The sequence below is a fragment of the Dendrobates tinctorius genome, unplaced genomic scaffold, assembly GCF_039654945.1.
Source record: "Dendrobates tinctorius isolate UK_male_01 unplaced genomic scaffold, ASM3965494v1 ptg000016l, whole genome shotgun sequence".
Classification (NCBI taxonomy): Eukaryota; Metazoa; Chordata; class Amphibia; order Anura; family Dendrobatidae; genus Dendrobates; species Dendrobates tinctorius.
The window spans coordinates 84,524,656-84,538,864 of NW_027361684.1; positions in this window are offsets into that span (position 1 = coordinate 84,524,656).

Sequence of the window (14,209 nt, forward strand, 5' to 3'; positions counted from 1 at the left end):
TCCATACAGTATAATGGCCCCATATAATGCTCCATACAGTATAATGGCCCCATATAATGCTCCATACATTATATGATGTCCCCACATAATTCGCCATCCAAAAAAAAATCTAATTCTCAGCTCTCCTGTTCCCCCCAGGTTCGGTCTCCTCAGCATCTTCCGACCCTCTGCAGTGCTCTGTAAAGAGGGCGCACTGTAATGACGTCTCTTTCCTGAGATGTCACAGAGTCAGAAGGCACTGGAGCTGCGGGGAACGGGGAGAGAAAACTATTTGAGGAGGGCAGTGACAGCGCTTGCATCGGGCTCCCCGACTCATGGACCCCATAGCGTGTCAGTGTCTTTGACAGCGAGTGGGCCCTCATTCGTCCAGGGTCCTGGGTGGTGATGCCAGTCCTGGCTGTCGCGACGGGTCAGGTAATGAACCTTGTGTGCGTGTGCTCATGCCTTTCACTTTTAAATAATATTTATTTTTGTACAGCATTAACATATTCCACACCGCTTTACAGTTTGCACACATTATCATGGCTGTCACCGCTGGTGCTCACAATCTACATTCCCTATCAGTATGTCTTTGCAATGTGGGAGGAAACCGGAGAACCCAGAGTAAACCCACACAAACACGGGGAGAACATACAAAATCCATGCAAATGTTGTCCTTGGTGGGATTTGAACCCAGTGCTGCAAGGCTGCAGTGCTAACCACTGAGCCATCGTGCTGCCCACCATTATACATTGTATACTATATGCACAGCTCCTGTGTATAATGTCACTGGTGGTCATTGTATTACCTATACACTATATGCAGAGCTTCTGTGTAAAATGTCACTGATCACTGTATTAGCTGTATACTATGTATGCAGGAGCTCTGTATATACTGTGATGTCACTGGTGATCATTGTATTACCTTTACACTGATATTATATACAGAGATTCTGTTTTTACACTGAAATTATGTGGTGGTAGAATGTGGTCTGGTCATGATGTGGCAGTATTTATCCCCTGTATGTGGCATTATTTTGTCACTATGTGGTGATAATATGTAGTCTGGTAACAGTGTGGCAGTTTTGGTTCCTTGTATGTAGTATTTTTGGTCTTTGTATAGTGGATTGTGCTGTGTATGGTCAAATCACTTACTCTGATATCAATAAAGGGAAAATTCTTGATTTCCAACAGAAATTAAATACTTGGACATTTAACCCCTCCCCGTCCTGTGACTATTACACAGTAGCACATATGCACTTACAGAGGTTCTACAGTGAAAACAAGTAATCACGTAACCTAAGGCCATGTTCACACATTCAGTATTTGATCAGTATTTTGCCTCAGTTTTTGTAAGCCAAACCCAGGAGTGGGTGATAATACAGAAGTGGTGACGTGTTTCTATTACACTTTTCCTCTGATTGTCCGACTCCTGGTATTGGTTTACAAATACTAATGTAGAATACTGAACAAATATTGAATGTGTGCACGTGGCAAAAGGAAAAGTGATTTTTTTATGGAAGCCCCCAAAGAGGATGAACGAAGCTGCGGGCAGACATCTTACCTGCTGCTGCATTTTAAAATGGGGATAAAAGTGTCCTTTCAGAGATAAAAGTTCCCCATTCTTCCAATCAGTGAGGTTTCCAATGGTTGGATTCCACTGATCAATAAGTTATCACCTATCTAACCTGTGGATCAGTGATAACTTGTTTTCATCAAAGAACCCTTAATGAAAACTACCATAATTGTACATCCCAGTTATAGTGTGTGAACAGTAGATGAGCCTGTGTTTTACAGTTGATGCTCCACTATAACAGGGATAATGGCTTACAGGTGTTTGCATATAGCTGTAGGGTGGACCCCAAGAGTCCATTCCCCTATGGGCCCAGACACCTCAGTCCGACCCTGACCATCTCCCAAATAGTGCACCATGCATGTCTTCAAATTTAGGAGCATCTCCAGGAGAAAGTCATGCCCGATCCCACCACCAGTGACTGGCTGAAAATTTCCCAAGGCATTTATGCCAGTTCCCAAACTCTTTGGGAGCCATGGACAGCAAGCACATCCGGGTTAAGAAGCCACCAAACTCAGGTCCCAATTCTATAATTTTAAACATTATTTTTCAGTGGTTCTGTTTGGCTGTGGTTGACAACAATTACCTGTTTAGAATTGTAGACATTAGTGCCTAAGGAAAAACTGGAGATTCATGGATCTTCAGTTCTTCCTTACTAGGTCGGCGGCTTAAGATCAACGAATTGTGTGTCCCTCCCCCATGGATGCTGCCTGGTTCAGGAGGACAACCTGTTCCATATGTCACAGTTGAGGATGAGGCCTGTCAGCTGACCCGCCATGTCATGAGGCCTTTTCCCTGGGTGTTCTAAACACAAAGCGGCGTATCTTCAATTACCGCCTCACCAGGGCCTGGAGATTAGTGGAATGCACCTTCAGGATTTTGAGTGCGAAATGGAGAGTTTTGTTATCTGTACTCCACTTAAGCCCTCAAAATATGAATGGTGAAATCCAGGTGTGGGTCATTCTACATAGCTTTACCAAAATACATGATACACCTATCTCCATGGATGCTGTGGGATGTTATCCAATTATTTTGTTTTGCCGGAAGGGTCAAGACCTTAGCAACCCATTGATGTGGGTTATTTGTAATTTGTTTTTACTTGTGTTGCTATAAATTATGAGTTAATGTTGCAAAAAATTTATTTTTTCTTTGGTTGGTTTAAAAATAAGGCAATGTGTGCATTCTGAGACACTAAAACCACATATTTACAGGGAACCTGTCACCAGGTTTGTCCCATATGAGCTAAAGCCACCACCTTTCAGCCCTGATATACAGCATTCTAATATGAAGTATATCTGCCCCCAATCTGGCCTGCAAGACAAGAAAAAGACCTTTTATAATACTAACCAATTGGGCGGTTTGGTCCGATGGGCGTCGCTGACTTTGTCTGACGCCTCCTCCCTTCTTGCGATGCCATCCTTCTTCTTGCTGCGTCATCCACACAGTGGATCAGGGGTCAGACAACCTCTTTAAGGCTGGAATCACAAATGCCGTTTTTGACGCAGTTCTTTGAGCTAAAACCATTGATATGACTGTTCACAATGGCCATTAACCCCCTTGTGTTCTAAATGTATGTGGCAAGCCAGAAAGTGCGTCCATGCATATGTCAGCTGCAGGGCGATTCACATTTGTCTAACATGAACAAATGTGATATCATCTAGCCTTAAGCTGGAAATATGCATTACATACCTGAGGGTTAAATGCTACACCTTCCAAACCACCTTTCTATACACATTTCTATTTTGGGTCAGCTGAGCATTCATATTACCTTCACTAGCAAACGAGGAGTAAGGCCACGTTTACAAGTTTAGTATTTGCTCAATAGTTTACATCAGTATTGTAAGCCAAACCCAGGAGTGGGTGAAAAATGTAGATGTCGTACACGTGTTTCTATTATACTTTTCCTCTGAGTGTTCCACTCCTGGCTTTGGCTTACAAATACTGATGTAAAATACTGCCCAAATACTGAACGTGTGAACGTGGCGGCCTAAAGAGCGCTACCCAAATGCCCCATCCTTATATTCCCAGATGTTTACTGTTAGTCACCCATTCTTGAAAAAAATATGAAAGTTTTGCCCAACATACATAAAATGTGTATGACCAGCTTTAGTTCCATACTTGTCTTCTGAATGTGGAGTCTGTCAGTGTTTTATATCTACATTTCTTGGGCTCTATTTTTATCCATATTGTTACCATATTATCTCTAGAAAAGAAAAAGAATCTTATAAACATATGCAGTCTTGTGTCTACATCTATATTCACATCCATATTTACAGTATGCCTGGATTTAATCAGAATTTGCGGCTTGCGATGGGCTAAAAGACACGGATATAAGGACACATATACACTGGCAGGAAGCCTTTACGGCTGTGCACGGAGTCTGGAAAGCTGATTTAGTACGGAGCCACACAACCTCCGCCTGATGCTGTTCATATGGTGTGCAGCTCATAAGGTAGTTGATGGAGCATGTACCGAGAGGCATATGGGGGTATGGTAGAGACTTCTGTATAAAGCAGAGCTTAAATACAAGTCCTAACACTAATGGTCCTTTTACATTAGCAGATTTTTTTACCCAAAATGAGGCAAGGTTGATGCTGTAACAAGTTCCTGAACAAAGACTGAACAATTTAGTGTGATTGCTCAACTACTGTATTATGTTTTAGAATTGTCGGCAGCACATCCCTGCCAACACTGTGCTATGTGCTGAAGAAAAGCGATAAAAAGATGTGATCAAATGGCAAATAAGCTTTTGCTTGGTTTATCGGTGATCATGTTTACACCGCCTAATGTCATCTTTCCTCTATAAGATTACAGTATATTCAGACAAGAGGTTTTTATATGTTTACAAATAATGACACATTTTTCAAGCAGAAGCGGCTTCAGGAAACATTTTTATTTTCCTGAAGTGTTTAAGAGATTTTGAAGAGTCATATTTGGAGTGGATCCCAGCAGGAATCTGCTTCAAAGGAGTGGCATACACTTTGGACCTGATTACTGTATTCTGGAGCAAAAAGCTTTGAATAATTGTACAATTTTGGCACAACTCGAGGGTGCGTTAAAATGTTGTGACTTTTGGCATTCTGATGCCATTTTTGCCAACTCTGAAGTGGGCGGAGCTGAGAAGGGTGGGGGCGTGGTTACATTTATGACGAGCGGCGACATTCACTACACCACGGGAACTGGAGTAGGATTTAGGCCGGGGTCACACTTGCGTGTGCAATGCGAAAAACTCTCACGAGTCTCTCGCATCAATACCCGGCACTCGGATCGGAATGTGCGGCTGCAAGTATTTTTATGCAGCCGCACACTCCAGTCCCGAGTGCCGGCGGTAGTGCTTTGTATTGATGTGAGAGATATGTGCGAGTTTCTCGCATTGCACACGCAAATGTGACCCCGGCCTTATAGCGAGGCGCACACTGAGGCCCACGCCACTTCTCATTCTTCATGAATTGGGAGAGTCTGACTCCACCACCTCACCACACCACCTGAACAATGTCGGTCTAAATGAATCAGGGTTTTTCTTTTTTTCTACTAAGAGATTTTTTTTTAAACCAGAAAAGGAAAAAAGCACCATAAAAACTGAACATATAAACTGCAAAGTGGATTACCATTGAAATGAATGGGAAAAGTCTTTGTAGCCATCTTGAAGAGATTTTTCTGTTATGTGCACACTACGTCTTTTTCAGGTGAGTTCGGAGTGAGGTGAGCCTACTCCGAAACCTGCCTGAAAAAGCACTAGGAAAAGAATGAACATATACATTTCCATGTAAAAATGACTTGCTGTTCTTATGTTCAGGATTTTAATGTCTAACCACTTCAGGTTTCCAAAGTTTTCCATGTGGTTAAAAGAAGTGAGCGAAACATTCTTCAGGCGGCTTCTGCTTGGAAGACGTTTCATACTTACTATGCAAATCAATTGGGAGGTTCAAAAGACTGGACTGGATTTTTTGTGGGGTTTGTTATTGTTTTTGCTCAAAATTCTGCTAGCAGTTTCTTCACTTTTGAATGAAATATAAAAATAAATCGAGAGAACACTCTTAAAGGGGTCGTTTGGGCTTGGGGCTCAAGTTTGCACTCATTCTATGTCAGGATTCTCCGGTGCTGAGAGGGCGAGAGCATGACTGCAAGTATGTGATTTGTAAACATGCAGTCACGTGCCGACTAGACATGTGCGCTGCCTCACTCAATTCAAGTGTATTACAGTAAGTGAGGCCGGACATGTCTAGTTGGAATGTGGAGTAATTATGCAAATCACGTACTTTGGCCACATGACTGCTGGGTCTCACCTCCAGCAGCAGATAATCCAGACAGCATACTGTGAGAACTCACAAGTCTGGACAACCCTTTTAAAGCGTTTTTTGTTTTGGATTAGCTCCCAAGGTCCCTTTCACACCGTTTTCTTTCCCACATTCTGTGGCTCCGTTGTAGTTTACGTTCAACCAACCCCTCCTACAAAATGATATTTGGGCGTATGTGCTGACATGGCCATTGACTTTAATGGTGCAAACGGAGTCACCGTGTGTTCTGTCATGCATCATTTTAAGCTGTATACGTGTCTTGGAGGTGGACAGGTAGACGTAGTAAACCACGTCTTGGTGTCCACATCCAATATATATGGCCAAATCTTGTTTTACAGGAAGTTCTGAAGTAAGCCACCGACCATGGGAAAGAATGCAGTGTGAAAGGGCCCTTAAAGGGAATCTGTCACCCCATTTTTCGCCTATCAGCTGCCGCCACTGACATCAGGGGCTTATCTGCAGCATTCTGTAATGCTGTAGATAAGCCCCCCGATGTAACCTGAAAGATAAGAAAAAAGAGTTATATTATACTCACCTTGGTGTTCCGTCCGGTCCGATGGGTGTTACCGTCCTGTCCGGCGCCTCCCATCTTCTAGGGATGATATCCTCCTCCTTGCTTCTCCCTCGGCTCCTGTGCAGTTGCACTTTATCGGCCCTGTTGAGGGCAGAGCAGAGTACTGCAGTGCGCAGGCGCTGGACCTCTCTGACCTTTCCCGACGCCTGCGCACTGCAGTACTTTACTCTGCCCTCAACAGGGCCGATAAAGTGCGACTGCACAGGAGCAGAGGGAGAAGTAAGAAGGAGGACATCATCGTATGAAGATGGGAGGCGCTGGACAGGACCACGACACCCACCGCACCCGCCCCCCAGTGAGTATAACCTAAAGCCCCCATTACACACGGCGATATCACTAGCAATATCGCTGTAAAGTCACCGATTTTGTGCCGTTGCAGCGATATTACTAGCGATATTGCTGCATGTGATACTTACCTCCGACCGGCTCCCCCGCTGGTAATCGCTGATCGCGCGAGAAGCTGCTGGACCATTCCTCGTCGGCCACTTCCTGCGGCGCTTCCTGCTGTGACGACGAGCGACGCGTGGAGCCGGGCGGGAGGACGCAGGTTTGCCTCGTCTGACAGGTAAGTAGCGATCCCCGTCCCCTGCGATGTCGCTGGTGAGATCTGCCTGTGTGGCAGCTCACTAGCGACCACCTAGCGATTCACCAGCGATCCTGACCGCGTCATATCGCTGGTCGGGATCGCTGGTGAGTCGCTAGGTGTAACGGTACCCTAACATGTTTTTCTTATCTTTCAGGTTTCATGGGGGGGCTTATCTACAGCATTACAGAATTCTGTAGATAAGCCCCTGATGGCGGTGCCGGCACCTGATAGGCGAAAAATGGGGTGACAGATTCCCTTTAAAACCCCTGTGTGAATGTAGCTACTCCACTCCCCAGTGTTACGTTTTATCCACATTTGTACTAAGGCCACGTTCACACGTTCAGTATTTTATCTCAGTATCTGTAAGCCAAAGCCAGGATTGGAACAGTCAGAGGAAAAGTATAAGGTCGTGTCACACTTTCAACTGCAATGCAAGAAACGCGTGCGAGTCGCTCGCCTCAATACCCGCAGTTGCCAGCGAGACTCCGGCCTAATAGAAACACTTCTATATTTTTCACCCACTTCTAGTTTTCGCTTACAAATACGGAGGTAAAATACTGAGCAAATACTGAAGGTGTGAGCGTGGTAGATCTAATCGCCGATAACAGACGCTCGGTGATGTGTATGAGGGATAACAAGGGCCGAGTAATAATGCCCTGACTAAATCTCCATGTGGAGTTTGCGCTGCCCATGCCTCACCCTTCGCCGCCTCTCTGCACACGGGCGGAGGCCGAGGATTCTGTACGCGCTGGCTCCTCCCGACCGCACGAAGCGAGGCGCACAGCGGTCTGACCTCTGGGTCAGCGCCCAAGGGCTGTGAGGGGGGAGCGCAGCCTGACACACTCTGCAGGCGATCCTATTATGTCCGCGATCACGCAGCTCCTCGGCCTGATCATCCGTCATCACGCTGATGGAAGGGGAGCACATGTGGCAGCAGGGCGCAGCCTCTCAGGGAGCAATCATTCAGCGCGGCGGCGTGCGGTAATAATAACGCTGAGTAGCTGCCCCCCTGGAGTGTTTGGGTAGGAGACCCCCAGACTGGGCAGAACGCCTTCCTTCTCACAGATCAGGGTGGAATCACAATATATACATTTCCACTCGCCTGTGGTTTTATTGAGGAAAAATACGATGTAATCCTCCTGCTGCGTCTCTTGCATTGCGCCTTTGGGGCAGGAGGTGGAAGATGTTTAGAATTCTTCCCATCAGGAGCTGTGCACGGAGCCAGCGTAACCTGCATTCTGCCTCCAGAGCGCGAATAAGCGTAACCGGCATTCTGCCTCCAGAGCGCGAATAAGCGTAACCTGCATTCTGCCTCCAGAGCGCGAATAAGCGTAACCGGCATTCTGCCTCCAGAGCGCGAATAAGCGTAACCGGCATTCTGCCTCCAGAGCGCGAATAAGCGTAACCGGCATTCTGCCTCCAGAGCGCGAATAAGCGTAACCGGCATTCTGCCTCCAGAGCGCGAATAAGCGTAACCTGCATTCTGCCTCCAGAGCGCGAATAAGCGTAACCTGCATTCTGCCTCCAGAGCGCGAATAAGCGTAACCTGCATTCTGCCTCCAGAGCGCGAATAAGCGTAACCTGCATTCTGCCTCCAGAGCGCGAATAAGCGTAACCGGCATTCTGCCTCCAGAGCGCGAATAAGCGTAACCGGCATTCTGCCTCCAGAGCGCGAAGTGGTCGGGCAATGAGGGCTCATTTGGACATTTGCAACAGCGTTTTGCCTTTGTCAGAATGACGTGATATTTGTGTGCACTGACTCACAAATCCCTCATAAAATCTCTAGAGAGACTCGTCAGTGGCAGTACGCTGAAATTCTGGCTGCGTCGTTAACGCTGGCCATAAAATTACTGTAAGGCTGGAGTCACACACAGCGAATAAAAAATTGGTCTCATTTTAACGGTACGAAATCGCACAAAGATTTCTTGTCCAGAGATCCGTCTGTCATCCCATTTTCCAGCGTGGATCCGATTTTATTCGCATCTTTGCATCAAATTGACATCCAATGCCAATGCCTGATGCTCTTTGCTGTTGACCTAGAGAAGTCATGCGATTTAATCGCAAGTCACACTTGTGGTGCATTTTCAATGCGATTTTTAATCACATCCATAGACTTGCATTGTCGAATCCGATCCGAAAATCGGTGACAATCTCGGTCCGATCGTCTCGGTCCGACGATCGGATGCGATAAAAAATCGCATGATGGGAGCTGCCCCATAGAATAACATGGGTTCGAATGCAATGCGATTTTTTATCGCATTGCATTCGTCCGTTTTAATCGCCAGTGTGACTCAGCCTAAGAGCCGGGATCACACTACCATGTGTGATGTGAGAAACTCACACGAGTCTCTCGCATCAACACTCCGGACCGGAGCTGCGGCTGCTGTATTTCTATACATCTGTGGTCACTAGATCGTACATGATCAATCTGAAATCTAACGTGTTCCCAAAATCATGTATGATCTGCCATCCCGAAATCGTAGGGATAGCAGGTCATAGTGCACTAAAAAGGACAGGCCTCTAGTTCCTCGCTCTCGCTTTCTTGCATGTTCCATAGCTATCTGCACACACAGTATATATTTTGAGCCTGCTGGATCACTCCAGTGCTTCATGGAGTGAGACGGAGGTCACATTTCAATGCAAGTGTATGAGATCATCCTTCTGGCTCTCATAGGCTTATGGCACCCAAACTGAACTTTGGAATAAAGTTCGGGACGGGTACCAGAACTTGAACTTCCATGGGGCTGCTCATCCCTACTTGTAACGTAACTTCTGACTTCCTGACTCAGAAGGTGTGCTCACAAGATGGTCCCACGGAACCGAGGTGGTTCTGAAAAAAGGTGAAGACAGCGGTGGGGGCAGGGACCTTAGTTTAGCACCGCCACTTCAGTGCTGAAAAGAAACCCACTGATGTGGTGCATTAAAGGGGTAAAAATAAAGGAATAATCATTAATTATCCATTTAAATCCCTCCCACTCCAGAACTGCTGCTTCATGATCCATGTCGCTCCAGCAGAAATCATATGCCATACATCCGCTTCATTGAGAGCAGTGATAGCATCATAACTACAGTGCAGTGGACCGCTGCAACCAATCATTAGGCTCAGTATATTGTGCTATCTATATCGACATCAAAACTGGGCCCAAGTGATAAACTGCAGTGGTCTTGTGCTCTGTAGTTGTGGTATCACCACTACAGCCTATTATTTATTATTATAGCCCCAGTTATTCCATGGCGCTTTACATGTGAGGAGGGGTATACATAATAAAAACAAGTACAGTAATCTTAAACAATACAAGTCACGACTGGTACAGGAGGAGAGAAGACCCTGCACGCGAGGGCTCAAAGTCTACAAGGGATGGCTGAGGATACAGTAGGCGAGGGTAGAGCTGGTCATGAAGTGGCTTGGTGGATCGGTGGTTACTGCCGGATGTAAGCTTATTAGAAGATGTAGGTCTTCAGACTCTTTTTGAAGGTTTCCATGGTAGGTGAGAGTCAGATATGTTGTGGTAGAGAGTTCCAGAGTAGGGGGGAAGCGCGGGAGAAATCTTATATGCAATTGGGGGAAGAGGAGATAAGAGAGGAGTAGAGAAGGAGATCTTGTGAGGATAGGAGGTTGCGTGCAGGTAAGTACCGGGAGACGAGGTCACAGATGTATGGAGGACACAGGTTGTGGATGGCTTTGTATGCCATGGTTAGGGTTTTGAACTGGAGTTTTTGGGTAATGGGGAGCCAGTGCAGGGATTGACAGAGGGGAGAGGCCGGGGAATAGCGGGGGTGGGCAGGTGAATTAGTCGAACAGCAGAGTGTTAGAGGGAGGCCACAGAGCAGGAGGTTGCAGTAGTCAAGGCAGGAGATGATGAGGGCACGGACTAGTGTTTTTGCAGATTATTGGTTGAGGAATGTACGGATCCAGGAAAAACTTTTGAGTTGAAGTCGGCAGGAAGTGGAAAGGGCTTGGATATGTGATTTGAAGCCTATCAAAAAAGAGCAGCAGCAGAGATTTGTAGAGGTGGTCATCCACTTGTCTATTGTAGGCTATATTCAGACATTGAGGTTCTTATGAGAAAAATATCCATAAGGAATCAACTCTGAAACATGCTTTTTCTGTCTTTATATTTGTTCTCCTGTTCATCACCCCCGCACGTACACATAAGTGAGCTGTTACCCTGAACGATCATTCAGCCGCCAGCCATCGCTCCCAAGTCCCCCTTACGTCCGAGCGCTCCTCTATGAGAGAGCTGCTGACAAACCCTTCTGCCTGTGGTTTATCTCCCGGAGAACAAAAGAACGTTGTATTTCCAGGGTGCCAGATCCTTCTCTTCCCCTAACATCATCTGGGAGAGTGCTGAAAATAAATTACTTTGTTGACCGCCTTGGATGATATAGTCTTGTCTGACGACTTAACTCCAAATTGTATGGGGGTCTTTAGGCTTTTGGATAGTGGCATTTAATTGTGTTACTACACATGTACAGATAGATGACAGAAAGGTACAGTAGTTATCGGCCATATAGAGCAAATGATCATCTGTGTGTAGGGGTGGGTTATACACTAGGCGTTTGCTTGCGATCTGATTAATTCCAACCGCATCTAACAATAATCGCTGGCTGTAAATGACCGAAAGCGATCGTTTTCAATTTACAATAATTGCTGCCATTGTAATGGATATTGATCTGACTTGTAAAAAATGTGTGTTCAGGGAAGCGGCATTGTGGAGCTCGCTATGTGTAAATAGGAGTGTTTTCCAGTCGTCAGGACAGGAGTAATCGGCCTTCTAATGGTAGGCTGCGGTCAATATGATACAGGAGTCATTTACAATGTGTCAAAAAAATATTGTATATATACTGTAGATATAGGTTGTAGAAGAAAGACACACAGTATGGAGGTACAAGGGCTCGTGTGGTAAGGAAATGTTTTATTTGCAATTCTCTAAAATAGTCAAATCAAAGAAGTAAGACAAATCCTATTCCCCCATGGTTTTTCTGGAAACCCCCAGAATAAAGCGGTTTGCAATGATGTATAGTTTACTTATAGAAGGCAGGGTACAAAGTGTCATCTTGTGAAAGGTTGCGGGGAACCAAGGGAATTTGATTTCCCACCAGCTCTAATTGCAGATTGGTCCTTTTCCCAGCCAGAGCATCTCAGCTAATGAAATCATCTTAGAGGATTGGAGATAATGCCATTCCCTAATATATTACCTGCAGTACCTCCAAACCAATATTATGGTAGATTTCCAATTGTCACGGTGAGGCTCGAGTAAAATGCTGAGGCAGGCTTTATTGACTCACACACAGATTACTGGCGATGCACCGGCATGCTGGCATTTGGTTAATAAATTGCCATGTTGCTTTTCATTATGAAATAAAATTAAAAAGGGCTGTTGATTACCGGAGAAGCCCATTGCACCCGCTGACTCATTTATCTATGTCTGCCTGCAAAATCAGCACTAATGGTGGCTCACTGCATTATCCTCTAACAAATCAGCATCGCATTGGTCACATCCAAAAGACGCGAGTTTTGTCAGGAAATTCAGTATATGGATTTGCCCCATTCTTTGAACTTTTTGATAAATAACCTGAGTCCTTAGACCATGACTGACAATTTAAAAGACACAATGGCCGTGCAGCTGCTTGGAGGCCAAATCATTTGCATAGTCTGGTAATGCCCAAAACCACCTCTAATTTCCTGCACTTTCACAGCTGAGTGTTATGGACTATAAAGAAACATTTTAGTGACATAATTGTGACTTCAAAGTGGGAGCCTCTATTTAATGAGAAACCAGAGTGTAGATGTGAGCTGCATATGAAAGTATCCCCCCCCCAAAAAAAAAACCACCTACCGCGCACCCGACAGCGCTCTCACAGGCTCTGCGTAGGCCAGCGGCTTTCTCCAAAATCAAATGATCCTTCTCAAAGTAAAAGCAATCTGTAAACCGCTGTAAGGATCACAAATTCTTTATTCCCTAGTTGTTCCTATGACATCATGAAATGATTGTATGTGTATACCTGTTGTCTCTTATATTACATGTAACATTTTACAAGGCCGAAAGCGCCTTCATTTCTCAATAATGTATACCATTTATTTAGTTGTGATTATACAGCACAGCATAGTGTATGGAGATTATCATCACTCACGTCAGTCACTTTCCCAATAGGGCTCACAAAATATATTCCCTATTTTCTAACTCAGACACAAGGGTCAACTTTACAACAAGGCAATGAATGAAAAGATGGGGCTACAAGGCGACTTTGTCCATGACACAGGTCACACTGCAAAGATTGGTCTGTGCCGCTTCTACATCACAGCATAATGCAGGTGCAAAGGGTCGCGGAGTAACACGGCCACAACGAGGACGTCACAAAAAGTTGGAACCAGTTGGTAACTGGATTGTAGCAAATTACTTTTCGTTGTTGTTGTACCTTGCAGGTTGCACTTCTATTATGCTGCAAAGTGGCAGGGGCACAGAATGATCTTTGGCCCCAAGACTCATCATGTAGCCCAAGCCTAAGGGTCTTAATCCATGGGCAGATTCTCAACTCTAAAGCTGGAGTCAGACATAGCAATCTCGCTAGCGAGATCGCTGCTGAGTCACAACTTTTGTGACACAACAGCGATCTCACCAAGACCAAGACCCTCAAGACCGTGACATTCTCGCGGTCATTCTCGCAAAGGATTACTGGGGCCGGGAGCGTGGAGAGAGGCAGGATGGCTGCGCGGGACGTCGGAAGGTGAGAATAGCAATATTTTTTATTTTAATTCTATTTTTTTACAGGGATGGCATCAGCGCTAACGAACACAGTGATGCCACGCGCTCAGCATCACTGTGCTAATCGCTGGTGAAGCTGTCTGTGTGACAGCTCACCAGCGATCACATAGCGACTTACCAGCGATCCTGACACGTTGATATCGTCGAGATCGCTGGTAAGTCGCTATGTGTGACTCCAGCTTTATACAAACCCAAATCCACAACGTAGCAAGTTGATCAACTGTTAGTCCAAGGCAATCACTTTCATTCATAGAGATAGAGAAATAATTTGCACTCTGTAAACTGTATGAGGATGAACAGTCCTTGCTACCATTGTTGGTCCACATACAGTTTCAATTATTGTCAGCAACCAATGATGACATTCTACCCACAAAAAAGATGCAATCAGCTAATGTTTGTTGACTGATCAATAGGCATGTTGATGCGGGGCAAT